Below are 25,804 nucleotides of genomic sequence, written 5' to 3' on the forward strand. Positions count from 1 at the left end.
GATGGGACAGCGAACACATGGTCATCGAACCCTGAAGTGACCTCCTTCGCGTGCCGCTCGTGCAGTTCGAGGAGGTATAATCATAGGGAATGCAGGCTGCTCATTTTGTCCTCCCATGGAAATCCATTCAGGCAGATGTTGAAATTAGGATGGAAAGGAGCGTTGACTAATCTTCTGGGAGAAAGCTAACAAACTGTGGGGACTGTACTAGCGAGGTACCCTCGATGAAGTGGCCTCATTGGTCATGCTTAAATCCTTTGAAATAGGGATTGAGTTCGGTTTCCTGGGAGGAAGGGGGTACAGTAAATTTCACGCAGGTTTTGCAATTGATTTTCTATTTCTAATGTCTAGGCTATATTTGTCAAGTAACAGGCACTTGAATCTCTTTACAAGTTCTTTCACATGCACGGTTTTACAGACTATTTCTTCGCGCAGAGCGAAGTTCCATGCATCAAAGAGAAAAAGACGAGCATTCTTGTTCACCAGACGCCCATATTTGTACTCGCGTTTATTGTTACGGATAACATTCGCGTATAGATATCTGAGGTATCAGGGTATCGATTCGCAAATAATGGATGCCGCTCCCAGCCGGAAGCCGCAGTAAATTCAAATATCGACATCGTCTGCGAGAGCCTACGATCTACAAATTTTTATCGTTGGGAAAATTGCTCTGGAACACTCCAGACAGGACCTCACCATCCAGAATTCATAAGACACTGATGAAAACCCTCTCCTCTAACCAGCAATTTTATTGAAGTTTAATTAGAAATGATTGAAAATGTTCCCCAGCAATAAATCCAACCTATATGAAAAATTGACTTCGTGGAACCGCGAATTGGTTTTGCCAACACCCTGAAGCAAGCCATCAACCTCTATCTTTAACACACAGGAACAGCTATACTCTAAACGACAGGGTTTTATTAGATATTCCTTAATGTTCACTGGTCATACAACGTTAATTTCCTCTGCAGCCAGCAATAACGTAACACGCTCACAGTCAACATAAACAATTTTCCATTCACGAGGAAAGCACCTTAACCTTAATGTGCTTTCGCAGAGTGACTGTTGATATTTGAGAACTACATCTAGTATTTTAGAGTCATAGTATGTAGATTGTTGATGCTATTTTGTAGTTACTAAATTCATTTAAAGATGCGAGCAATGAAAATTAGAAGGTACTAAACTTAAATTGTTCGTATCTCCAACACTATTTTTGATCAATCTTTATAGCTATTTCCATATACTTCCAGCCACTTAAAATTCACCTCAGTAACTGAATATACTAATTTATGGTACTATTTTTTGATCTTTCATTGGGTAGATTAGAATTCAAGCTCAAAATGAAATAAAACTAGCGTTTGCGTTCAGGTATTGGGACACTTACCTTACTTATACCGAATTGTGGTATACAGAGATCCAACCAAACTGATTTTTGGACTGCTAGGTCCCCGCTGCTTCTAACCTCCGCGTAATAAAATCGAAATTTGTCTGGTTGGCGTTCAGTCCGCGGGGTTAGGCGGTTCTCGGTGACTAGGGTGAAAAAGCGGGAAACAGAGGGATGGGACGAGGAGGCGTCGACGACATAGGGTGCCACCGAACCAGCCGTGGCTTTGTCCGAGAGCAAGTCGCATGTCGACCGTGCCGTCTGCGACTATACTTCATAGCCTCGCGTCGCATGCAAGTTTAATCTTGTGGAAGTAACGCAAATGCAGTACCCACACGGGTCGGACCAGCTCGTTTGAATAATGCATTTATGTATGTGTCCGCGGATATGCGCCAGCGCGAGTCCCCCGCGAGGACACGGTCGCCTAGTCGCCTCCCTGGCAGAGTGACCGAAGCTCAGCCTAGTGTGGCTACTTCGAGGCCTCGATCGCTGGACGAGTCAATAGGTCCTCTATTTGCGCCATCACCCATTCCACGCCTCCCCAGATTAGGCGATCCTCCTTTTCTTCCGCCTCTGTGCCTCAGCTGGGGGTGGATGCTGGGTTGCAACCGCTGCGTGACTTGGACCGAGTTTGAGTGAGCTGTTATTGGGGGACAAGAGTCTCTTGGGAGGGGTGGAACCTTGGGGTGAGGATTGTGGTGTAATACAGGAGGTTTTATGGAGGAACAGTTGTATCTGCTTTGGATGGAGAGTAATTAGATAAGGGGTTGATGTTTTTCTAGGTGCAGTGATGGCAGAGTCTCTTACTCGGCGTCTGAGTGAAGAGATATCTGGCACGATTTTTCGAAAACATCCTGAAATTGATAGAGGAAGCGCCTCTGAATATCGGGATCCACGTATGGATCGTACATGATGGCTCGCCACATTTTCTTCTTGCAGTTTGCACACTCTTAAGTGACGTCTCCCGAGTATGATGGATGAGGTAGGATCCATATCTTAACTTTCCCGGTATTTTGACTCGAATCTCGTAGATTTTTATTTCTCCCCAGGAAAATGGGCGATGAGTTGCAAGTTATCGATGCACTCGTCAGCGAAGACTGTCGTGCATTATTTTCCCAGCGGAGGAATATTTTTTAATAAATTCTAGAGACCGTAATAGCGAATATCCAGGTGGAAAATATTTTTCAGTTAGTCACCTTTTCCATACGTTTTGAATCTCGCGAATAAAAGTTGATTTTACCGCCCCTGACACACTTTATTCACCCAGTGAAATGAAGGCGCGAGGAAACTCTGTTACGCGGGATTTTGGTTGAATTTTTCACTCGAGCTTTATGACTCATTCGGTGTGGCAAGCTCACGAGATACAGATTGCTATCGCCACTGACTCGAAAGCGGTGTTTGATGTATTAAAACAACGAAACCTTGATTTATCGAGCCACCGACGATCAGACGAATAGATTGGCCGTTCAGATAAGTGGGTTAGGATGAAAGGAGGTGATCTAAAGCGTGGCAGACAATCGATACTAGATACGTGTGTTGCAATTTCTTTCAGGGAATCTCGTTTCCAGTCGTTTCTCACGATTTTCGTCGGAGCAAACCGTGTACCTTCGTAATTTTATTTTCCCCCTAAGTGGAGAATGAAATTCTTCCACTTGGCTCAATTATTTCTGAAAGATGACGCCCTGGCAGGGCAGGAAAGTTTGAAACGTGAGAAGCCTTGCGACGTCCGCTTATTTTTCCTTCGAGCTTGTTCCTTGTCAATATTAAAGGATCAAAGATTACACGGCAGACTTAAATTAGTTGGAAAGCTTAGAAGTTAGCTGGTGCTTTGCTCGTGTGAAAGGTATTGAAAAGATGTTTCTCAAGATGCTGGCTCTGGAGGAGATCGCTTTCGACGTTGATGAGAAACGATGAAGCTGTGGCTCTCGTGATTTATCGTCCCTGGTTCGAGGATATTATAACTGGACGCGTGGCTTCCTGTATAAATTATTCCTCGAAAAACGCTCGACCAACGCGAGGAACTTTTTTAATCTGCTAGGGTTGGCCGCCTTACAAAGCAGCTGGACCGACTCAAAACTTGGCCTTTATTAATGAAATAACCCTTGAAGCTCTAGACTCTGACGGACTGGCCGACTTTTGCAATTAATATTATTGCGTGCTACTTTGCCCGTGCAGCGGGCCTTTGAAATTCGTTAAATACTCTTTATCCCAGCTCGCTGGGAACTTTGAGCAACCCTCGAAGCCTTTGCTCTCTGCAGGCACAGAAGATTAAATTGTTAAGCAATATTATGTCCCGTATAATCGATTCATGGTGCAGAAATAGTATTTCATTTTTCTACTTCTCTGCACTGGGTTGCCCAGTTAACAGTCCTCGAGAAAAAACGCGCACCAACTATATAATTAGTGTTTACGAGGCAGGGCTGTTCATACTTCCTGGGGCAACTTCCTCCACCCTGAAGACGTCGAGTGACGTTCACGAGGCAGCCTCTTAAAGTTAAAAAACGCTCTCGAGTGTTAGCAACAACTCCGTAGTCTCTCAAAAGCGAACAACGAGGCCGCGATTCAATAACGCAACTTCGATAAACCTCGTCCAGCGAAACTTCTTCGCCTCGCTCTCCCAACCCCGCTGCCTCCTCGTCCATCCAACCCTCTCCACTTTGCGTCGCTACCTATATTTTAAATCCAAAGATGAATCATCCTCGCGTTACCCCTGCGCAGGAAAGTTCACCCTTCCTCTAGGCCTTATATTCGTCGACGTAACTCGATAACTCGGTATCCCCATCTTATTCTCGAGTAAATCTAAGAAGCCGCTTAAAATTCTGCGCCTTCCACGTGTGTGCAGATATCTTCGGTGAATATCTCGTCATTTAAGGTCCATTACCCACAGAATCAAACGTAGCAAGGATTCTTTTACCCTTGGGAGACTCTTCACTCTCTGGGTTGCTTCTGGAAGCTCGTTGGTATTCCAGAACCTTTGCTACTTTGTTTTAGAACACTTGCGGTTTCTTATGTCTGAGGATGATGTAGATATCTTCATTTCGTGGAGATTCTTCGTACCTTTTTTAAGCAGTGGTGGGAGTTTCTTGAGTATTACTGCTTCTTTGGAGACAGGAAATTATTTAGTGTTCGATAGAGGATTTTTTCATCTCCAGAACTCGGGGTGAAGGTTTCGCCAGGATTAATATCCGTGCGCTAATAGAATCGAATTATGGTGCATAGAAAGTTCCGACTGGGGGAAATAGTTCCGCGTGGTTTCAATGGCGGGAGTGATTGAAATTCGTAGGAGAGCGTACCCAGTTCAGCGGTTAATTAAGTTTGGATTGTCGAGAGACGAACGACGAATTTCGACGAGAGCGAAATTTCTTCGCTTAAAAAAGAAGCTTTTCACTCAGATAAGCGTTAATGCAGTATCTATAATAATTCGAAACTCCATACAGCTTGAGATACGTCTGAATAGACCACAGGCAATGTAAAAAATTCATTGCCTATGAGAAATGATTCACAGCTCCTTCCTTCCTCGAGGATCCCAGCCTCGATCACGATGCTCGATGAATAATTGCATGACTCTCGAGGTGCTCGCACGTGTCTGCGTATGCACAAGGAGCACAAGTGCATCTTCGAGCCTTATAACTGCATCTCGGTTATGGGGCGCGCATAAAGAAGCAAAGGGGGATGGGATTATTATCGAACGCTGCGTCTGGGGTCGCGGAGGGCAAGTGCCAGAATCAATAGATCCCGAGGGGGAGGGAAAAAAGCGGAGCAGCTGAAAGGATTTTTGGCACGTGCCGTGTGACGCTGGCAGTTCGCGAAATCGCAATTAACGAGAATTTTTGGCAACATTACACGACGCCGAATCGCTGCCACCGTCTCTGGCGCGACCGATTTAATTACAAGCTTTCATTCGATTCGATTCCTTCCCCCTTTCAAGCATTCTTTCACCGCCTGTGAGAGCAGCAATCGCGTGCTGCCTTCGAAAATATTTGCTTCTCTGAGAAAGGGTTGCTCTGTCCGTCTCATTAACTTTGCTTTTTGGTCTCTTTGGGATCTGCTGAATTATTTTCTCAACAGTGCTTCTGTTCTTGGTAGGACGTGATAATTTATTGTGCATAGGTGGGATATGTCGAAAGCGACGGGGGTTGAAAATGGCAACACTCTGGAGGGTTGGTGTCAATAGTTCAGGGTCGTATAAAGCACAGTCCTGGGGTACTAGAACACCTGGGTGTATCGAAGTGGATTTGTAGGGCCTTGTAACATCAAAGGACACTTTGCAGCATGCACTTTCAATGCTGTTATTTGACAGACCACGTAAGGGGACTTGAAAACCGCGTGTCTCTATCTACTGCAATCTTAATTAAACACTTCTGAACAGCATCACACCTTGAGGTACTCTTCTCTTTGATCCTCCAAATCTTGAAGCAAAGTTACCCAAGTGCTGTACATATCCCATGAGAAGTCTCCCTGAACGCATTGTTCTAATACTTTTCACAGGACTTCTCAGTAGACACTCTGGAAAAAGGACTCAGAATCGAGCATCACTCGACAGGATCAAAGAATTTAGCGACTCCCATAAACTTAGCAAGCCTTGATCCCAGGACACAGTCCTGTCGTTTCCATTTCCCGTCCCAGTGATCTCTCCCCAGGCCATTTATCAGGACCATCCCCAGTTTCGCGTGACTCCGCGTGCAATCGTCACGCTGTCGTTTCAACGATCGTTAAAACTAATGGCGCACGAAAGGAAGGTTACGCCAGTGCAGTCTCGAAACCAAGGAAAACGATCACCAAAGTTCCTGGAGCGACAGGTCCGAGTCTGCACCTCTTGACCCTCCCCCCAGGAGCCATCGAAAGGTCGCTGCAAGCCAGCAAAGGCGATTCCTCGACTGGTTCGCGAGTCTCGAGCGATTCCCAGCTGGTAGCCTTGCCTCTGATCACCCAGTTTCCCCACTATCTGTTACTTACTCGCGCGTGACGAGATTTCCTCGCCACCCCAGGCATCACAATAGGTTCGGGAGTGGAAAGGGTACCTGGTATTAATAGAAACTAACAAGACCTGAGTCGATGGGAGATTGATGACTCGATGCATCAACACAGCTTCCGGGCGCCTTTGGGGATCGCTTTCTGGGCTGTTTGCTGGACAATGAGATGACTCGGTCTTTTGAGGCTGCCTCGACAGGGGCTGGAAGCCGTGTCAGTGAAACGAGCCTGGGCCCTCTCGAGCGCAAAGACTGTACACGCACAGCAGCTCGCTTCGGAGGCTAGAAAGTTCCTAAGTGGATCATGGAATCGTCGCGATCGTGCTGGGTATAATGGTCAAGCGTCCAGCGATGGGAAATCGATTCTCCGATGACAATAATTAAATTTTATGAAAGCGGGCCGATAGTTATCCGGTTAGCGGAAGCAGTAGACTCCCCTGCGCGATCGTTATCTCTCAGAGAACAGTGGCCCAGGCAAATGGCGAGTATAACGAGTTTTACGGTGGGACGATGACAAATCGTGACGTCATTGCTGGGAAGCGGAAATAGAAATTAGGAGAAACTCCCATCTCCCTTGTTCTCTGCCCCCACGGTGACGAATCATTTCGTGTCGCCATTACGTGAACTTGGTAGTCTCGATTGGCAGAGGAAACAGCATCGCTGGACGCTTAAAAGATATTTGTTAGAGGGCTGTTTAGGTAGTCTTTACTATCGTCTGTGAACAGGTATCCACGAGCAGATATTATTCACGTCTTATGGGAAGTCTCCTGGAAAGCGTTAAAGGCAATGCTTTGCAAGAGACTTCTTCTAATGCGAGTCTATGTGGACGCCTCTGGAAAAGTATTCCTTTCACGCCAGTTAAAGTGGATTCCGATTTATTAGATCGTACCAAACGTTCCTTTGGACATTATTGCCTCCCGTCATCGCGAGGACAGTCGATACTAGGATGCTCTTCTAAATTGATTTAGCTGGGAGCCTGGGGCAAGGTTTACGAGGAAAGTTGAGATGTTTCTGGCGGCGAAGGTAGCAATTTATTTTTCCCTTATTCCAGGTGACAGCAAATGTTGATAATACGCGTTTAGAATGCACGTATAAAAACAGTGCAACTCTGTGACCTGCTTTCCAGCTCCCTTGGGATCCACTCTTTTGGCGGGAAAACGCTGGCTGATATAACAGCTTGCAGAATAGTTTCCGAGTTGATAAAACGTCCCAGCCCCCTCCCAGGTTCGTTACAGGGTTCGTTCATCGTGGAGATGCAATGGGATCCTCCCACGCGCTGGCTGCTTTCTATTCCACGCGGAAGTATTCCTGGGGATCGTGAAAAGCCTGGGCGCGAACCTCTAAACGACACGATTCACCGTCTAATTAATATTCATGGACGTAATTTGATATGCCGCGCTCGCGAACCGAAATTCTCATATCGCGAGATTCTAACTGGATGACTTCCAAAACGCCGCGCAGCAAACTGAATTACTGTACCCCGTCTTGCGGCGATTAATTGTTTCATCCCCTTTAATGGAACGAAGTTACGAGTTAGGTGGTGATGAAGAACTTCTCGAAAACTGGGAAGGGCTAATCGATTTTTAACGCAGTGGGGCTTCAAGCATTTTCCAAAATGTAAACTACACTTTTGTTGTGAAAAGTCTTATCGGATGGTATTACAATAAATTGCCAGGATATCCCTGGTAATTGCGCCTCTTAAAGTTTCCACGCTCTGAACTTCCCTCGATAAGTATCTTCGAGTTTGCTCATTTTTACAGCTGCTTGGTTGATAATTAGTCGGCGCGAAGTTCGATGTAGATGCAAAAAGAACAGACTCGTTCCCCCAACTTTCATAAATAGTTGAAGTAAAGTGGTCTTTTTCTGTCTGAATTTCAGGGTGATTGAAGCAGTTCAGTGGAAGACGCGCAGGAAGTCGAAGGCGTTCGTGGATTCTTAGAGGCAGCAGCGATTCCGGTGAGTGATGATACAAACTTTATTATATCATCGTATGATACTTCGAGCGTGCTGGTTGAACATTAATTGATGGAACTTGGAACGTTTTTATGTTATTAATTGTCTGCTTTCTTCTTCTCCAAGTCAGGATAAATTATTCAATCGAGATAGAGTTTCTTATGCTGAGCAGAATTTTCAAATTTGTGAATGAATATTTAATCGCAAGCCTTCTGAAGTTCCTGGGAAGAAAACATAGGGAAAGGGGTGCAGGGTGTTTGAATATTAATTTCTTTATAATTTTCAGTTAGCAAATTCTCGAAGTTCATTACGTGAGTTATCGAAATTGGCTTTCATTATGCGAGAGTGGCCTCAAAAAATGCGCCTTGGAAGTTGTTTCTGCAAACACTGGAATAATTTCTATTTAAAATTCTATCCCGTTTATACACATTTATAACCTTTGACTCTTGCCTGGCATAAAATCGAATTATATTTAATCATCTCTCGAAAGACTTCCTCCACAGTGGTTCAGAAAATTCGAGTGGCACGAAATCGTTTTCCTCTCGCGATCTCCAGCGTCGTTTGCCGCGGTAACATTCGAATTCATCAACGGGCACTGCATATACCCCAAGATTCCCGCCACTTTGAAAGGTAAATTCAGCTCGATCCACTACCAACGCTCCGCTGCGTCCGTTCGATTGCTCCTCGAACTACGTATTCGTAGAGGGCCATAACTCTACAAGAACGTTTTCCAAAGGCTATGACGATTTCACGACAGACGGGCCCAGCGAAATTGCTCGATTCCTTTCGTCGATTCGCTTTCGTTATTGTTTCGTACCGTGCACGATGGAAAAGCGAACGCAATCAGGGAAAAGGAATGCAGTTGACCGACGAAACATCTGGCTTCCGAGGAAATCTAATTTCTAATCTTTTCACCTAGCTTCTCTGCTAATTCCGCCTTTCCTAACTCGATAAAAATCGCATGATGAAAAAATCGAGGCCCTTCCTTTTCGCCAACACACCCCCTCTGGCTTTTCTTTGTGATCTTATGGGGTGAATGAGGGTCGTGTGATGGAGGTTGACAGTGTCGTTAGTAGCTTGAAAAATGATCATTGGGAGATAGTTTTTTCAAATTCTGGACCACCCGCTTCTCAAAGTATTTATCACAGCAAAATTCAAGGGTCACTGATTTTCGAATAATTGTCGATCTTTGAGCTACTGTAGCTCGGTTAAAAAAATTCAGAGGGAGATGAGTCTCGAGTCATTTTAAAGGGTAAAGCCTCCACATTGACCTCACTGAATTGAACTTGCTCGAAAAAAATTCTCTACCCCACGACACGTCGAGAAATAGAGGGTGGCTTTTCCCAAACGTGCATCAACATCAGTCGTGTCTCAGGAGCTTGATAAATTCTTTTTCCAACATTTTCTAGAGGTATATTGAAGCTCAAACCCTCCCCTTTCGAATAAAACCTGAACGAGCAACCTGCGATTTTTTTTCACCGAGTTATTGCTGTCTGAATGAAAAGTGTGACTTCAGCATCGAAATGGGGTAATAATCCAAAAATCGAAAAAGTTGCCAATATTTGAGCGGCTGTATCTTCGTCAAAAAAAATCGCAGCGAGGTGTGCCTGATCTCATTGGAAAGGGTAAAGCCTCTACTTTAATATTTCTGAGCTGAATTTGGTCGAAAAAAATTCTTCACTCCACGACCGGCTAGGAAATGGAGGGTAGTTTTTCCCCGAATGTTTCCCGACTTCGGACGACTGCCAGGCACTCAATGAATTTTTTCTGCTATCACTTTTAGATAGATGTTAAAGCTGGAACCCTCCCCTGTCGAATGAGACCACGGCGAGTGCTCTGCGATTTTTTTTCGCCGAGATATCGAGCTCTCAGTGAAAAGTGAGCTTGCAGCCTCTGGACCAGGCAGCGCTCGAGAGCCCAAAAAAGTAGTCAATTTTTGAGCTGCTGTATCTCCGTCAAAAAAAATCGCAGTGGAGTCAGCCTGGTCTCATCCGAAAGGGCACAGCCTCTACTTTAACACCTCTGAGTTGAACTTGGTCGAAAAAAATTCTCTACTCCATGACACGCCGAGAAAGAGAGGGATGTTTCTCTTGGAACGTTTGTCAACTTTGGACGACTACCAGGCACTCAATGAATTTTTTCTCCGATCTTTTTTGGATAGATATTAAAGCTGGAACCCTCCCCTGTCGAATGAGACCACGGCGAGTGCTCTGCGATTTTTTTTCGCCGAGATATCGAGCTCTCAGTGAAAAGTGAGCTTGCAGCCTCTGGACCAGGCAGCGCTCGAGAGCCCAAAAAAGTAGTCAATTTTTGAGCTGCTGTATCTCCGTCAAAAAAAATCGCAGTGGAGTCAGCCTGGTCTCATCCGAAAGGGCACAGCCTCTACTTTAACACTTCTGAGTTGAACTTGGTCGAAAAAAATTCTCTACTCCATGACACGCCGAGAAAGAGAGGGATGTTTCTCTTGGAACGTTTGTCAACTTTGGACGACTACCAGGCACTCAATGAATTTTTTCTCCGATCTTTTTTGGATAGATATTAAAGTTGGAACCCTCCCCTGTCGAATGAGACCTTAGCGATTGATGTACGATTTTTTTTCGCCGAGATATCGTGGTCTGAATGGAAAGTGTACCTTGTGTCTCATTTCATTCGAAGTATATGTTGCGTGCCACTTCATTCAGAGCGAGATAACTTCGCGAAAAAAAATCGTAGATCATTCCTTAAGGTCTAGTTCAAAAGAGGAGGATTCTAGCTTTAATATTCTCCTGAAAAATGTCGCGAAAAAAATTTCTCAACTTCCTGAATATAGTCTGAATATGGAAAACATTCGGAGACAAATCACCGTCCCTCTCTCTGCATGTCGTGGACTGGAGAATTTTTTTCAAACAATTTCAATTCAAGGGTGTTAAAGTAGAGGCTTTGCGCTTTCGAACGAGTCCAGGCTCACCTCCATGCGATTTTTTTCGACGGAGTTATAGCAGTTCAAACATCGACAATTTTTGTCTCGATGTTTGTAATCCTTTAATTCTGCTGCGAAGTTTATTTCAAAGATTCACAGTTCCCTCTAGCATTCAGTTCCTCGAATTGGTCCATTTCATCGCAGAACCATAGCCTTGGACAAACACAGCGGCATTTCGATTCGTCTGATTACAATGAGAATCGGGCGCGTATCCTAAAACACTCGCTGTTGTTCAACATAGCTGTTTCGCTCGCGAATCGCTTGGGGACACGCAACAAAACCTCTCCGGAAAAACTGTGCGGCTTCCCTCGGTCGTTCGTTGATTGGAAATGTTTGTCTCTTCACGAATCGCTGGTCGGTCAGCCTCTGAAAACCTCTCGAGCCCATCGCGGGAAACTTTTCCTCGGGAATACGGTTCGTCGGCTCTCGCTTCGGGCTTATTGGAAATTTCTGCTGAAAGACCAGGAACGTGGAACGCGGCGAGGAGCCGAAACCAAGGGAAGGACGGAAAGATTACGGATGTTTGAGCCCATTTGATCGAGTTCGAAGCGCCCGCGGCTTCGCAAAGTGACCGCTTGTGTCTTCGACATTCTCTGTGCATCAAGTTCCCACCCTCGGGCCACTGAACTTGCAACACCCTGTGCTTTTGTTCTCCTCGATTGCCCTGAGCGAAAATTACTGTTTTCAAGTGAGAGGGAGGACTTGGGATCTGGCGATTCCTGAGTTCAAGGTTTCAGACGGATCCACATGGTCCCTTGTGAGGAAGCTGACAAGGAGAGGGTAAGGGTGAGGACATCGCTTTTAAAGTAACACTAGCTGCAACTTGCAGTACAAGTCTAATCCTAAAAGACCTTGATCTCTTTCGTCATAATAGGACTTGGTTCTCGAGATATTTTCATCTAAGTTTCTCACATATTTCTTCAAACAGAAATATCTCAGAAGCGAAGACTCATTATGACAAAATCCATCAATGCTTTTTCATACCAGACTTGCGCTATAAGTTTCAGCTCGCGACATTTTAAAAGGGATTTCCCCACCCCTGCCCTCCCTTTGTAAGTCGATCTCGCCCGAAGGCTCGAAGACCGAAACATGTGAACATTTTCCCAGAATTTTCCCTCGCCAGGCGAGAGAGCAGAACTTGGCGAGTCAGCTTGACGATGCGCGGACACGCTCCCGCCAGCGTGGCTAACGAATCGGATCCCTCGGAAGAAGTTGCAAAACTGCATTTCCATATTCATGCCCGTTGCCGAATTTTGCCGCGCGGGAGTTCATTACGAGGCGATGCACGGGAACGGTTGCAGCGTGTTACACCTGCGTGGCTGGGAATTTCATCGGTTGTAAATCAAAGAAACGGAGGAGCAGCGGGGCGAGGCGCGATAGCATAGGTTCTGCCCGCGCAATGAATTATTCTGTACGTCGGAAAGTTCTGTTGTTTTTCGTGCTGCCAGTCAGGGGGGATGATAAAACGAAGCCGCGTTTGCCTGGGACATAATATCCATTACTCTCCAGCGACGATTTACCCCTGTTTCAGGTTTATTCTGCAGTAGCAGGAATTTTCTTAGGTGAAGTTTGAGCGTCGTGACAGACCCTTGGCTCGTCGATGGTGAAATATTGATGGCTGACTACGTTCAGAATCTGGTAGGGAATGCATAGTTGTTATTCTTAGACAGTGGTATTCAGGCTGACTAAGAATGGTTCTAGCTTCACTGGCGTGGTATTTTCATATTTTTAGTGTCCTCTGTGCCAATTCATGTTGAACAGAAGTCTCTTCTCATATAGGATGACCCATTTTGCATATAATTATCTCCTAAACTATAGCTCCTCTAAAACAGTGTTTCAAATAAGATGTCCAACTAGAGAAACTTGTGACCATCAAGGAGCTTCCCTCCAAACAGGGTAAATTTTATTTTAAAACATTTTTTAGACGAGCTATGTTACAACAAGCTGTATCCACCCACATTTTCTGACTTTCTGTTAGTGGACGAAGTATGGAAAATAAATTGTCTGCTGTAAATAGCTTCGGTAATATTCGTAAGCATATTTCAGAGGGAATGTTCTTCCCTCTGTCGCAAGCAGGTGACGCAAAAAAATTGGCGAGGAAGGAAAGCAGAATTTTCTGAACCACTTGACGCAAGAAGTGGCATTATACATGCCAGCCAAAGAGAGCCCATTATCCAGCATCGTCGAACGGGCCACGTGGCGCGAAATCAACATAAAATCGGCTCTATGGCCCCGATATTTCGCTCTAATTTTCCGTAACATTGTCCCGTGTGCTAATATCGCGTTATGGAGGGTCGATGTCGCGGCGTCATTAGAGGAAAAATATAGTAATAGCTTGGTAATAATAATTTAATATCGTAATGGCTGACGAAAACGCTCGCACGTGTCACGAGATCGTTACGAGGAGGCTAAAAGCCGTCGAGCTGGGGTTTACGGGTGGCGCACACTTAGCGAGGTCGCTTAAGGATCCTCCAAGTGCGTTGCAATTCAAATAAGGGTGGCGTTAAGGACAGACGAAGGCTCTGGTGGTCGTGAGGAAGCTGAGTTAGTGATCCACGAGCAAACGCGATGAAATAATATCTAACACATTTTTTACTCGGGCTTCCTCCCGGCAGAAAAGGGAAAATTGTTAAGAAAGGCATTTCCACCCTCTTAAGAGTCTTTAAGGACTCTTCGTGTTACAGCAAGAGTACGCGAGTTTCTTGGTAACAAGTTTCTTCAGATTTCGCGAGCTGAATTTCATTCCACTGGAATTCTTCAAAGAACTCTGACAAGTGTCGAAATAGGATTCTCAAAAAACCAGCGCACCCCTTTATGGGTGACAATAAATAGGAAATTCCTGGGCCATAAAATTCTAAAGAGTTTATCGCTCTCGAAATTATTAAAACTCACTTGCTACAAGTTATACTGAAACGGAATAAAAGTTTCGTTGTAAAGTGCTCCGTCAGGCGTAGAGCGAGATAAAATAATTCGACCCCCATCCGAGGGTAGGACAGTAATAGCTACTAAATTTTACCTTTTGCCTCGCGTTTTATTCTCTAACCAGCCAGCAACCCTTTTATTCCGAAGAATAAACAAGTTCTGACTAGCGTCGTTTCGTTTCCTCTGGGACGGTCACGTTAGACGCGGAGTCACTTCCTTCGAGAGGAATTTCACCCCTTATCGTTGCATGCCACTCAGAAACGTGCGCGAGGAATTTTATACGGGGAACTTTCTCGGGAAGTGATCGTTATTCTAAGGTACAATCGTTCGTAGATCGTAGATCATGTTGCATAGGGTAGTTGAAAATTAATTAGAGAAAGAATTATTATCAATTCCTAAGAACACACATTCTCAATCTGTGAATTTAATCTTCAGTCTGTTAAAAAATACGCAAGCATTGTTCCATCTTGTCCCCTCTGGCGAAATCACCCCAACGTACCTGCAGGCCTACACCCCCTTTTTTCCCCCTACGCACACGCGGCTGACACTCGCACGCGAAGAGGAAGAGCATGTTCCCTGGGACAGCGATACAGGGAATCTCAGGACTCTATCCTGAGGCTAGAGGAATCGGTTAGAATCGGTGAATTGTCGAGAAGAGGTAGAGGGAGGATGACGTGCGTGCTGGGAGAATAATTCCAAGTTGCATTAAATCGGAAAATAAGATTTATTTTCTTTGACACAGAATTTGCATGAAAATTCATTTGGAAAAGCGAGCAGCGACGCGAGGCACGTGCTGGCTGTCAGCAATCCCATTTGTTCATCCGATAGACAGCGTGGTCCAGGCTTTATCAGGGAGGGTGGCTCCAAGGGGAGGGCCAGTGTCTGCAGCAGTCGGGGGTTGACAGCGAAAAAAATCAATTTGTCCTAACGTGACATCCTTTGAGATCACTTAGCAGAAATTTCGTGAGACGGTTAAATCCCCTCCAGCTTTGCGCGGGATGCAACGCTGGCCCATCCCCTTTCTCCTTAATGGACCGCGGAAAGAGGGTGACGCTGGCTGCAGGGAAGGGGAACTCAGAACCGACTAATGTCTTTGTCATGTTGACTGTCGACAAATCGCCCTTTGAAGAGTTCGCCTACCAGGTTCATAACCAGGGGTGTTTCAGTCCCGAGCACCTTTACCCCTCGCTGACGTCACTTCCTTGCTACAGGGGTTAGTACACAGGGGAGAAAGTGGTGAGATATCTTCTACAAAAATTTCTAATACTTTTTCTGTTTTAACATGCTTTTTATTTTTCGTCAAATAGAAACCTGTTTTATATTTTTAATTCAAGTCTGCGGAAAATCACCCCACCACTAATTTCTCTCTCCACCCCAAGATAAAAAGAACAAAGGGAAAGGGGCAGGAATTCGAGGAGGGTGAGGGAAGATAAAGGGCGAGTATCGAGCGCATTCGCGATCCTTGCTCGAAACGCCCCTTCAGCCAGAAAATCAGCGGATGGCTAGCGGGTGGAATCAGATTTCCCCGAGTTTTTTCTTTGTCCCTGGGTGTTTAAAACCCGTGAAATGGGCCATCCTCTGGCCGCCCGCTGCGAATTCCGATTGCTGCCGATTCGACCCGGCAATTTTGTTCCCCAGATTATTTTAGATACCGTGGCGCCCAACGTGCAGGAAATAGGGTAATGATTCTTGAGAAACGACGAGGGTAAAACAGATCTTCATACACTCGGAAAAAATTCTTTCCCCCCCACAAAGAGATTTTCCACAAAATCGTGAAGTAGAACGAACATTTTTTCTAATTAAAAATACTTTCAATCATTTTTCTGAAGACTCGACACAAATTAACTTCGATAGCTCTGTATGAAAATTCGCGTTCAACTACCGCGTCGAATCGATTCAAGCAATCTCGTCGTTATTGTATATTATTCGGGCGTTGATGCAATCATCGTCGAACTGTGCAGGATCGATAATGGCTGGCCGAAAACAGCAAGAGAACTCTGGCTAGGAATCGTGGGCACGATGGGTATCTCGAGTGATTAACAGTTCTAAGTTGTCAGGAAGAGTGATCGCGGCTGCTCGTATCGCGAGTGCCAACGAAACTGCGGGATTACGTTTGAAACGCGAATAAAGAGCAGAGACTTGGCGATGATGCGGCGACTCTTATCTTTGGTTGTTTCGTTTCGGGGAATTGCGTTAAATTGAGCTGTTCGGCGATAGAAATCTCAATTTCGGTGAAACGAGTACGACTGCGGCTCCTTGTAAAAATCTCCATTCGAACCACTGGCTAAAAATAGTTGATCCAGACTTTGTATTACCTATTCCCAAGTGCTAATCTGGACAGCATTATTCAATCGCATGCTCGACTGTAGACAGCATCTTCAAAATTGACAGGCAGGCTGATTAGAAATGAATGCACTGTAAGTTTGTTTCGAACAAATTTGATGGATGATATTAAATTAATTTGTCTGGAAGAGGACATTCGAGATGAACGAGGATATATGCAAATATTGCACTAGCCTTCTTTCTTTTTTAAAGAAGCCGCAAAAAGTGGTCGTAATTTTGGCAGAAAAAGGAGTGTTACGAGATAAAAGACTTTTTACACGAGTAAACGTGCTATTTTCAAAATATGAACTCTCCTATATCACACGTTCTTCTCAGCCTCAATTCACGCATTTTGTCCAGTCCACTTTGTCCCATGTGCGCCAGAGGACCATAAACCATTTCAGTGGATCCAGGAACGAGTGCTCCACTCGCCAGCACGGTGCTTCGCGCAGACAATATTAGACACCTGGTCGAACATTAGATGACCTTTCTCTCTATTTTAAAGCACATAGCCGAGCCAGTGTCATAATCGTAGAAAAACTTCAATTTCTGCACTTGGACGTAGAATTTCGAAAAATACCGGAACTTCCAGTATTATATTCTCTATAAAAAATAAAAGCAAGTACAAATCCTGTAAAATATCTTCCCCAATTTCTTTGAATGGCAGTGCAACTAAATCCATCATTGGAACAGTCATACTTCTCTCCGCCTTAGCGTAATGCACTCCACAGAATTGCAAGCCAGCTGCATTATTCAGCGGTCGAAAGTGCGTTCACTGGCACGCTCGACCTTCGACCCCGCGTCGTTCTATTTCCACGCAGGTTTCCGCGATTCTACAACCTGACGTATCAAATATAGCCACGTCGATACGCATCGGTCTCTAACGCCGTTCATCCCCAGTTATTTTTACCACGCTCCTCTCATGTATAAAAGGCTGTCGCGATCGGTTCTCGCCGCGCGAACCTGTGCATCGCGTGACGTTGGAATTTATATCGCTTTAAATATGGATTCGTCATACACGCTGCAGTATTCCCGCGTATTTACACGTATTTGCTCGGTTCTATGTAATTGCCCATTACATAAGGGCGAACGAGCGCGGGATTCGATGTGTACACAGCATTACCTCGTAAACTGCACCTGTAAAAGAAGGTACGACTCTCGTGACTCATTCCTCTCGCCCTTTTTCTTTCCTAGGAGAAATATCGAAATCTTTTAGACTTTCGAAAAACTTGAAACCTTTTGAAACACCTTGCTCGACTGCTCTGCTCAGTCTTTCCTCTTTGAGCTGCTGGAAATTGAGTAAATGACCCTTAAAGGTCTAGGAACGTACTTCGAAAGGGCACTTAAAGGTCGTTGATATTTCTTTGGTCGGTCTTTATAGCGGTGTGAAAAATTCACAAGCCTTCATCCTGTTCCTGCCAGACTAAACTGCATTAGGGAAAATCAATGGATCGATTTAAATATATAAATAAGTCCGACTGATCCCCTACGACCACAGCGCTGTGAATGGGTTCAGGCAAACCTCGACCTCTCTACCCAAGTGAGCGAAAGGATCCGAGGACTCAGCTTTGAAGATTCAACGAGGGATCTTCTCTGAGCTTTGCTCTCACTTTTTCATTCAAATCTTCCTATAGACTCTGCTTCTCTGAGAATTCTTTATTCTAGAATTCTATAGTCAATATCCTGACCTTCAGGTCATCGAACCCAATCGCTGTACACGACACCTCCTCCCTAATTACCCAAAGTTGCATTCGCTAACTTTCCCAGCAACACCTCTGCTAACTTCCCAAGTCGCGCCAGAGGATTCTTTTCATCCCCTCGACCTTTCACCCGAGGGAACAAAAATCAAAGGGAACGAGGCAAACGTCGAACGCTGCTGTTGGCTCTCCCTCGTTACAACTTGGAATTCGCTGGAAGCCAATGGAACGATCGACCGCGAAATTCGAATTGGCTGGCCTCGTGGAGCTAAGTAGAAATTTAATTACCGCGCCGTTGGCAAACGAATATTATACCTTTCCAGGGCATTTTCAGCCTGGACTACCTAATCCCGCGCAAAGCTCTCCCTGTCCTGTCGATGCATAATTAACCGTATGCAGCGGTGTAAGTCAAAGTTTGCAGACGCACAGAGGCTGTATACAGGCAGAGCAGCCACCACGAAACACGACTGGAGCCTGCCTGAGGGAAAAACCTTTATCGAGTTACATTTCTGGTGATAATTAATTCGCAAGGACAATTGGCAAGTCCTGGGTGAAAGAGGGCCACGTAAGAGCTGAAGGATTATCGTGCATGCTGGAGAGGGGACGAGTCCATTTCTGTCCATTAGGTATTGTACTGAGGCAGGTATCGGCTGGCAGTCAGGCTTGTTTTATTCGCCAAGGGTGGAAGGCTGTAGCTGCTGTTCTCAGTGTTTTACTTTCTTTGGTAAATGTTTTATTCCAGTATATTCTTATTAAGTCCGTGGGTGAGTGCAGTCTGCTGTTGCTCCGCGAGTAAATCGATTCAGGTGGTTATTTCGTGTGTGGGAGCGTGGGGGTGAGTGTAGGAGGGTGTTTAATGTGTGGTGTGGTGGGTGATTGAATATTTTTCTACAGTTTTTGCTCCACAAGGAAATTTATTATGTAAACATTCCGTGGGCTAGACCAGTGACATTAAAAACGTTGATTAATTATCAATATAGATGCATCGTTACGGTGTGGTATCGTTGGCGAACGATGGCAGTAATTAATGTTCATCGGGTAATCACACATTACGGATTGCTTGAATTATATCTCGGCACGCGAATCCGTTCTACTAATTGCAAATGTGACGTTCGCTGTGATAACTGGTACACAACAGGCTGTAATTAGTGACTTAGATCGCGCGGGAGGTTACAAGTTTCCAGGCAGAGTCAAAGGTTGAATCCTTAGTCGGGTTATTAATAGTGATGGTTGACACAGTGTGGACAGCAGTAGAAAAATATTGGTAAAAAGATTGCGATACTTTCGCGATACTGGGTAAGTAGTTTATTATTAGAGTCCTGTATTTTTTATTTTGGGGGTGAAGAGGGAAAAAATTAAATATTTGAATATTTGAATACTCGTATATTTGAATATTTGAATATTTGAATATTTGAATATTTGAATATTTGAATATTTGAATATTTGAATATTTGAATATTTGAATGTTTGAATGTTTGAATGTTTGAATGTTTGAATGTTTGAATGTTTGAATATTTGAATGTTTGAATGTTTGAATATTTGAATATTTGAAAACTCGTATATTTGAATATTTGAATATTTGAATATTTGAATATTTGAATATTTGAATATTTGAATATTTGAATATTTGAATATTTGAATATTTGAATATTTGAATGTTTGAATATTTGAATACTCGTATATTTGAATATTTGAATATTTGAATACTCGTATATTTGAACATTTGAACATTCGTATATTTGAATACGTGAATATTTAACGAATAAAAATACTTTCCTTTTATCATATAATGACAATAGGGAAAGTAACAGTACTCTACTTCCTCCATTAACATTCATCTTCAAAGCCACCCCTTCAGAGCCTCCGCCCATAAATACCTGTCCAGCACAGAACCGCTGATGGTGCTGAAAAATGACACCACGTCGGATTAAGGTTCTCGATGACGTGACTTCCTGTTGGCGGTGCATGACACGCCGATCGCTAAAGGACTAATCGATGGGCGGGGTAGTCGTCGTTATCCCGTTTTATTAGCTGTCCCAGGGAGGCGAAGAACAGAGAAGAAACGCGGCGAATATCGAGCGACCCGGTTCACCAGAGTCGCGGTGATTTAACGCGAACGAGTACGAAGGGCTTAATTTCCGGACGTTCGCTTAACCCAAGCCCTTTCGCCCATCGTCCAGGCTCCCCTCTAGCCCTGTTCTCCAAAGCGTCGCTCCTCGATCAGCATAAATAGGGCCAATGAATTAATTGATCCTGGCTCGACCCTACCCTCCTCGTTGCCCTGCCACGCTAATCGCCGATTTAAATTTCGATTTAAAGAGGAAGCTGCCGAGGAACCAGTCTTCCACGCCGCGTTCTTTTAATGGGGAAACGACCACGGGAATTAGGTCTGAGTGGATTCGAGAATCGGTTTAAGGGGTTAGTAGGTTAAATATGGATCCATCGAGTGAAATACTGTTTCCTTAAATGATCACGGTTCGGTTGTTCCTGAAAACACTGTCACTCTCGTTTCAACCTCTAATATTCATTACTCAATAAATACAGTAGAGCAGGTGATTCACAGGTCTCAGCCTCTCCCAAATTGGAAATAACTAAAATAATTGAAATCTCAAAGGCGCGTGAGCAGAGTGTCGGCGCAGCCATGGAATGGCAGCAGCCTCGAAGTTGTTTATTCGTTACAACGAGCGTGGCAGGTTAATTACTTCGGTCTGGGTTATTCAGGGGATCGCGGATGAAGTGGATTAGCTTGTGCTTCCGTGAAAATTATTGTCGTACACATGCACGCGTGGGGACTGCGTTAGAGGCGCGCGGGCACGGCATCGTCAACCACCGCCTCTGGAACTGGTAATTAACCAGGCACGTGGCGCTTATCAAACGCTCCTTTGCGTTTCCTTCATTGTTCCTCGCGGATTGCGGCCGCCATTCATCCCAGCGAATTCAAAAACTTGAGCCAGCCGATCCACGCTGCAGATCCGCGAATTTCTGGCTGCCAGTCGAGCATTATGCCGCGGATTTCCCTCGCTTCCGCGCGTAATTACGAAGTTACTTGGACTAACGGGTCATTTAAGCGGCGGTTAAAATATGTTTATTAACCCAGGCTGGCGGGAGTCACAGACTCCACGCTATTAACCCTCTCTCACCCTTGGAATATTGGGAAAATTCGAGCTCTCGCTGCAGGGGAAGTCTTCAGGCATGTTCATAATCGGTAGCTACAGTTATATGGGATTTCTGTGATTAAATTATCCAGAAGATTAATTTATTGTTCGTGCCAGTGACTGAATTTTCACGATCTCTTGAAGATAGGACGTTATATACTCGACTGTCTTAATAAAACTTTTATGAATCATAATGGCTCTCGTGAATCTCTAAACTGTTTTCCTCCCTAGCCAATTTTAAGCGATATTTATCTCAGTCTTGGGCAACCTGTAACCATTCTTTCTGATTGTACACAGAGAAGGGTTCTTTACCTGTTAACTTAAAATAAGTAAATAACAGATTTGATGCTCTCGATACTAGAGCACTCTCGAAAAGGAAATTGAGTATGGAGAGCAGTGATCGATACACGGTTTCTTAGCGAAAAATCCTAGCGGAAATAACAGAATCGGGCAGCAATTAATCTCGGCGGTGGTAACTGCATCCCTTGCCTTGTTCACTTTTATAAATAGCTCTCGAGGTGAAACGACGCTGCGTAGGGAGCGTAAACGAATACCAGATTCATTCTTTCAGAGTCCATTCCGATCGCCTGCTCTTCCGACTTCAGATGTATTCCATTTCCGAAATGAGAAAAGTAATCGACACTCGAAGCCTGATATCAGGCATCGCGATATATTCCTGTAGCAGTAGAAAACAGTAGGAGATTAAATTGAAAATTTCAGAAGAATGAAAATTCCAAGTGCCATCTTGTGTCCCCTGCAGAGCCCTCGATTCACAAAATACGGGAAAATGATTTGATCCTGGGGCCAACAGCTTGTAACACTTGCTGCAGGACACTTCTCCCTGCAGCACTCGAAACACAGAGGTTGTTGACAGTCCTTGAATGGGGTCGATGAGGTGGCCTCGCGCAGGACGCATAATGTACGACACGTGTATTATTCGCGTTAATGCTCGAGAGTAATCAGCAGAGAGATGGGTACGCGGAGCTATCCTTGGAAAAATAACAGCGAGAAAAGTAGGAGAAGCGTGGGTGGATGGTTGACGCGTAACGAAGACGGAGCAGCCTCGCGCTGGGAAGCCAATTTTAGTTAACGTCGCTCAGATCGTGTCAGAAAATGGCTCGTAATTAGGTTTAATTAACCTGAACGCACGGACAAGGTGTCGAGTGATAAGGTCGCCGATAGCTCGGGCATCGAGAGAATTTTAGGGAAAAACTCTCGTTTTATCCGTCCTCTGACGCAACGTGAGACACGGTGGGGTTGATGGATAGCGTTTATTTAAAGCGCGGTTAATAACGACGCCACGTCTGGCTGAAGATTATTTATACCGATAATATAAATCAGGAAAGTAATTAAGGGGCTTCGGTGTTTTATGGGCTGGCCGTAAGTTGCAGCAGTAAAGGAACTTTTCAACAAATTTCGTTTTAATTTATTCTTGAAAAGCGCATCGGGAAGTTGGCGGCTGAAGTTCGTTTGCCTCTTCAAGGGTTGCATTACGGGGAATAGGGAGTGGAAAGGTTCTCGTTATTAAGAGAAGCAAATTAGACGCTGCGGTAATGAGCTGCTTGATATAAAATTGTTGTTTAGCTCCCACGTTGAAAATATCTGCAGGCTAATTTATAAGAAAGTTATCAAAACCTTGACAATTCTGTCTTCTACATAGAACAGTGAAACAGAGGTATCTATAGAACAGCAGGGTTATTTTAAAATTCTTCGTTTATGCCCCCCTCTGTTTGTCGTGAGAATACTTCTGTTTTCGAAGGTAATCGAGGCCCCCAAGGTAAATTAAACTTTCATAATTCGGCATCGACCTGCTGTTGCACCCAAGTGTTCAAAGATTCATGGTCCTTTCTACCCCCAAGTTGTCGACCACCCTGCTGTCATCGCCCTCGACGCCGGAAAGCGTTCTCAGCGATCACGCAATCGCGATCGACAACAGTTGCCCCTTCTAACTATATCATTTTACCCTGTCCATTATTCACAACTTTACAATTGTCTACAGCCGAAATGAGCACCTGCAGTCGCCAGCTATTAGACCTGGCTCGCCCTTAGAAACCCAACATTGTTGAGTCGCGTTAAAGATGCTATTGCTGGCGCTCCCAGCGCTTTCATGGTTGCTGGAGAGAATGCTCGCTGGTAAGTGCAAGATGCACTCCGTCTTTTTCAGCCACGGTTTTTTCTCATCTCCTTTCTTCTTGGAGAAGTTCTTGAATCGAGCCAGTCCATTCGCCAGAGCTTCGGGGAACGTTCTTTGTTAACCTCTGGTAATAACCGATGCTTATTAGATATTTAAATATGGCGGAGGGCAGCACAAAGGCTGTCCCGATCGGCAGACTTCTCTTCTGTGATTCTCTTTTCATGTTTTCTATCGTCTTTACCATTTTCAGACGTTTTGTTTCTGCCCTGTAATTACTTTTACGTTACACGAGCGTCTCGGAGGAGAATTCAGGTCGTGCTTTTTGTCGAGGGTTATTTACAAGAAATTTATGCAGTATTCTTTTCAGAGATAATGTTTATTAATGCTAGCGTCAGGGACGATCAGATGACTCATCATCGAATTACGAAATTACGCTCCAGTAGTTCTTTGCTTTTTTACCTGGCCAGCAACCACTCGTTAGTTTCCCCTGTTTCCCTCCAGAGAGTTGGAAAGTTTTCGAACCGTCGCGGCGCCATTCCGACCACGCAAAGTTTCCCTCGCGCCTCTTCTGTCCTTTTGCCTATAGATTATCATTCGTTTCCAGTCGCGCGTTTTCGATCGTAGTTCAACGATTTTCCTCGTGATGTCTTGTGAACAAAAGGAATCGCCATCAGGAATCACATCTTTGCAGTTTCGTTACGTTGCATTTCGCAGAACTAAAAGGAAAGTTTTCGATTTTGTCTGAGGAGGGAAAAAGTGTTCGTGTCTCTGAGAAATGGAAATTTGTATTTTACCTTGAAGTTTCTTTTTAATATCCCCTGTTCTTGCATTCTCACCTCGTGTGTCACAATTGCCTCTCAGATAAAAATTACTCTGGAAAGATAATGGAGAAGAGAAGGTCTGAGGCAGCCATAAAAGGGGGTTCATTTTCAGCAGAAAAGGGAGATAAGACCTAATCTTGGCCCGTCTGAGCCATCTCAAAAATCAAAGGCACCGAAGGACACGATTCTGTCTTGCGAGGAAAAGGCTGCATTAATGTTTGAAGGCTTCGCGGGTGTTTTCGTGCCCTCTTGTTTCCTTGGAACAAGAGGGATACGCATAGCGTGCATTACAGCTGAATTATGCAAAAACGTTGATTTCAGAGTACGCAGGGAACTCCTCTCTGGCTGGAGGTATACTAGCTGTTGTTTGCCTCGCGCAAACCGCGTTCCTATATTAGTGAACTGTATTGTAATTACACAGTTTCTACCTCGGGCAAACGAGATAGAGCTTTGTTGAAATACGATCATTAAAATTAGATTCCATATGGCGGTTTCGCGAGGTTAGCAAAGCCAGCGAATTTTCGGGTCAAGTATTTCGCGCTGTCTAATCAAACATATAAACGAAAGTTGATTATACATCCTAAGACCTACTCAAATTTTCTGAAACTTCCTCAATCACTTCGTCACTAGTAAAGCCTCTCTTCGTTCTTCAGCATCCATTTATCTGGAAACTTCCGCTTCCTTGGATCGAAGAGTGCAGTAATAACGCATCGTTGCTCGACCTGTCGGACTATCAACACAGGATTAATCCTGATGGATTGCTGGGATCACACGTCCATTGTGCGTGGCTCTGTTTCGAAATCGAACCAGACTTGACCGCACGAGAGGTGCATGGGCGCACTGCGCCGCGCTCAGTTGCGCTAATTAAATGGATGCTCAACTGTTATGCGCGGGATCCATTGTGAGCCTACGTTCCGAGACCCAGAGGATCTCTAACTCGGCTTGGACGAGATCTCTCTGTGGTTATTGCTCTCGGGGATGATGCTCTCGAAAGCTCGTTTCCGTTACTCTTTGATCTCTGTTTCTGGATCATCTTTTCACTTCCTACTTCCCTGGCTGGTTCATTATTGCTAATTACTGCCGCCCATCCCCTGCAATCATTAGGAACAGTGAAGCTCATAGAAGGAAATTATTTTTATTAGTGTATTGAAGCGCGGTTTCTTGATTGAAGCTTGTACATAAATAGTGGGGGTAAGAAGTGGCGGTGAGATGGGAATGAGGACTGGAGGAGCTTAAAACTAGAGGTTTTTTGCAGCTGTGGTTAATTAAAGTCTTCAGGTCTAATAATTGTTTAGCTGGAAGTATTATTTTTCCTAGCCTTTAAAAGGCACAAACAGGAACGGCACTTTTTTCTCCCACAGAGACAAATTTTCCTTCATTAGCAGCGACCAACTTACCCCCTCGCGATCTTTGCGTTCCTGTCAAAGGCCAACTAATAGTCCGACCAAGTTGCATGTTTGCAAGGAAAATACTGTGCCTGAGAGTGT

General features: G+C 44.6%; 1 protein-coding gene across 1 annotated transcript in view; it reads left to right on the top strand.

Moving 5' to 3' along the window:
• Positions 1–25,804, top strand: part of Con (leucine rich repeat protein connectin) — a 195,196-nt gene that overhangs the window by 17,563 nt on the left and 151,829 nt on the right. The window contains exon 2 of the mRNA XM_076382391.1: positions 8,233–8,310. The gene's annotated coding sequence lies outside the window, so the exon portion shown is untranslated. The remainder of the gene's footprint in view (positions 1–8,232; positions 8,311–25,804) is intronic.

The sequence above is a fragment of the Calliopsis andreniformis genome, chromosome 7 (genome assembly GCF_051401765.1).
Source record: "Calliopsis andreniformis isolate RMS-2024a chromosome 7, iyCalAndr_principal, whole genome shotgun sequence".
Lineage (NCBI taxonomy): Eukaryota > Metazoa > Arthropoda > Insecta > Hymenoptera > Andrenidae > Calliopsis > Calliopsis andreniformis.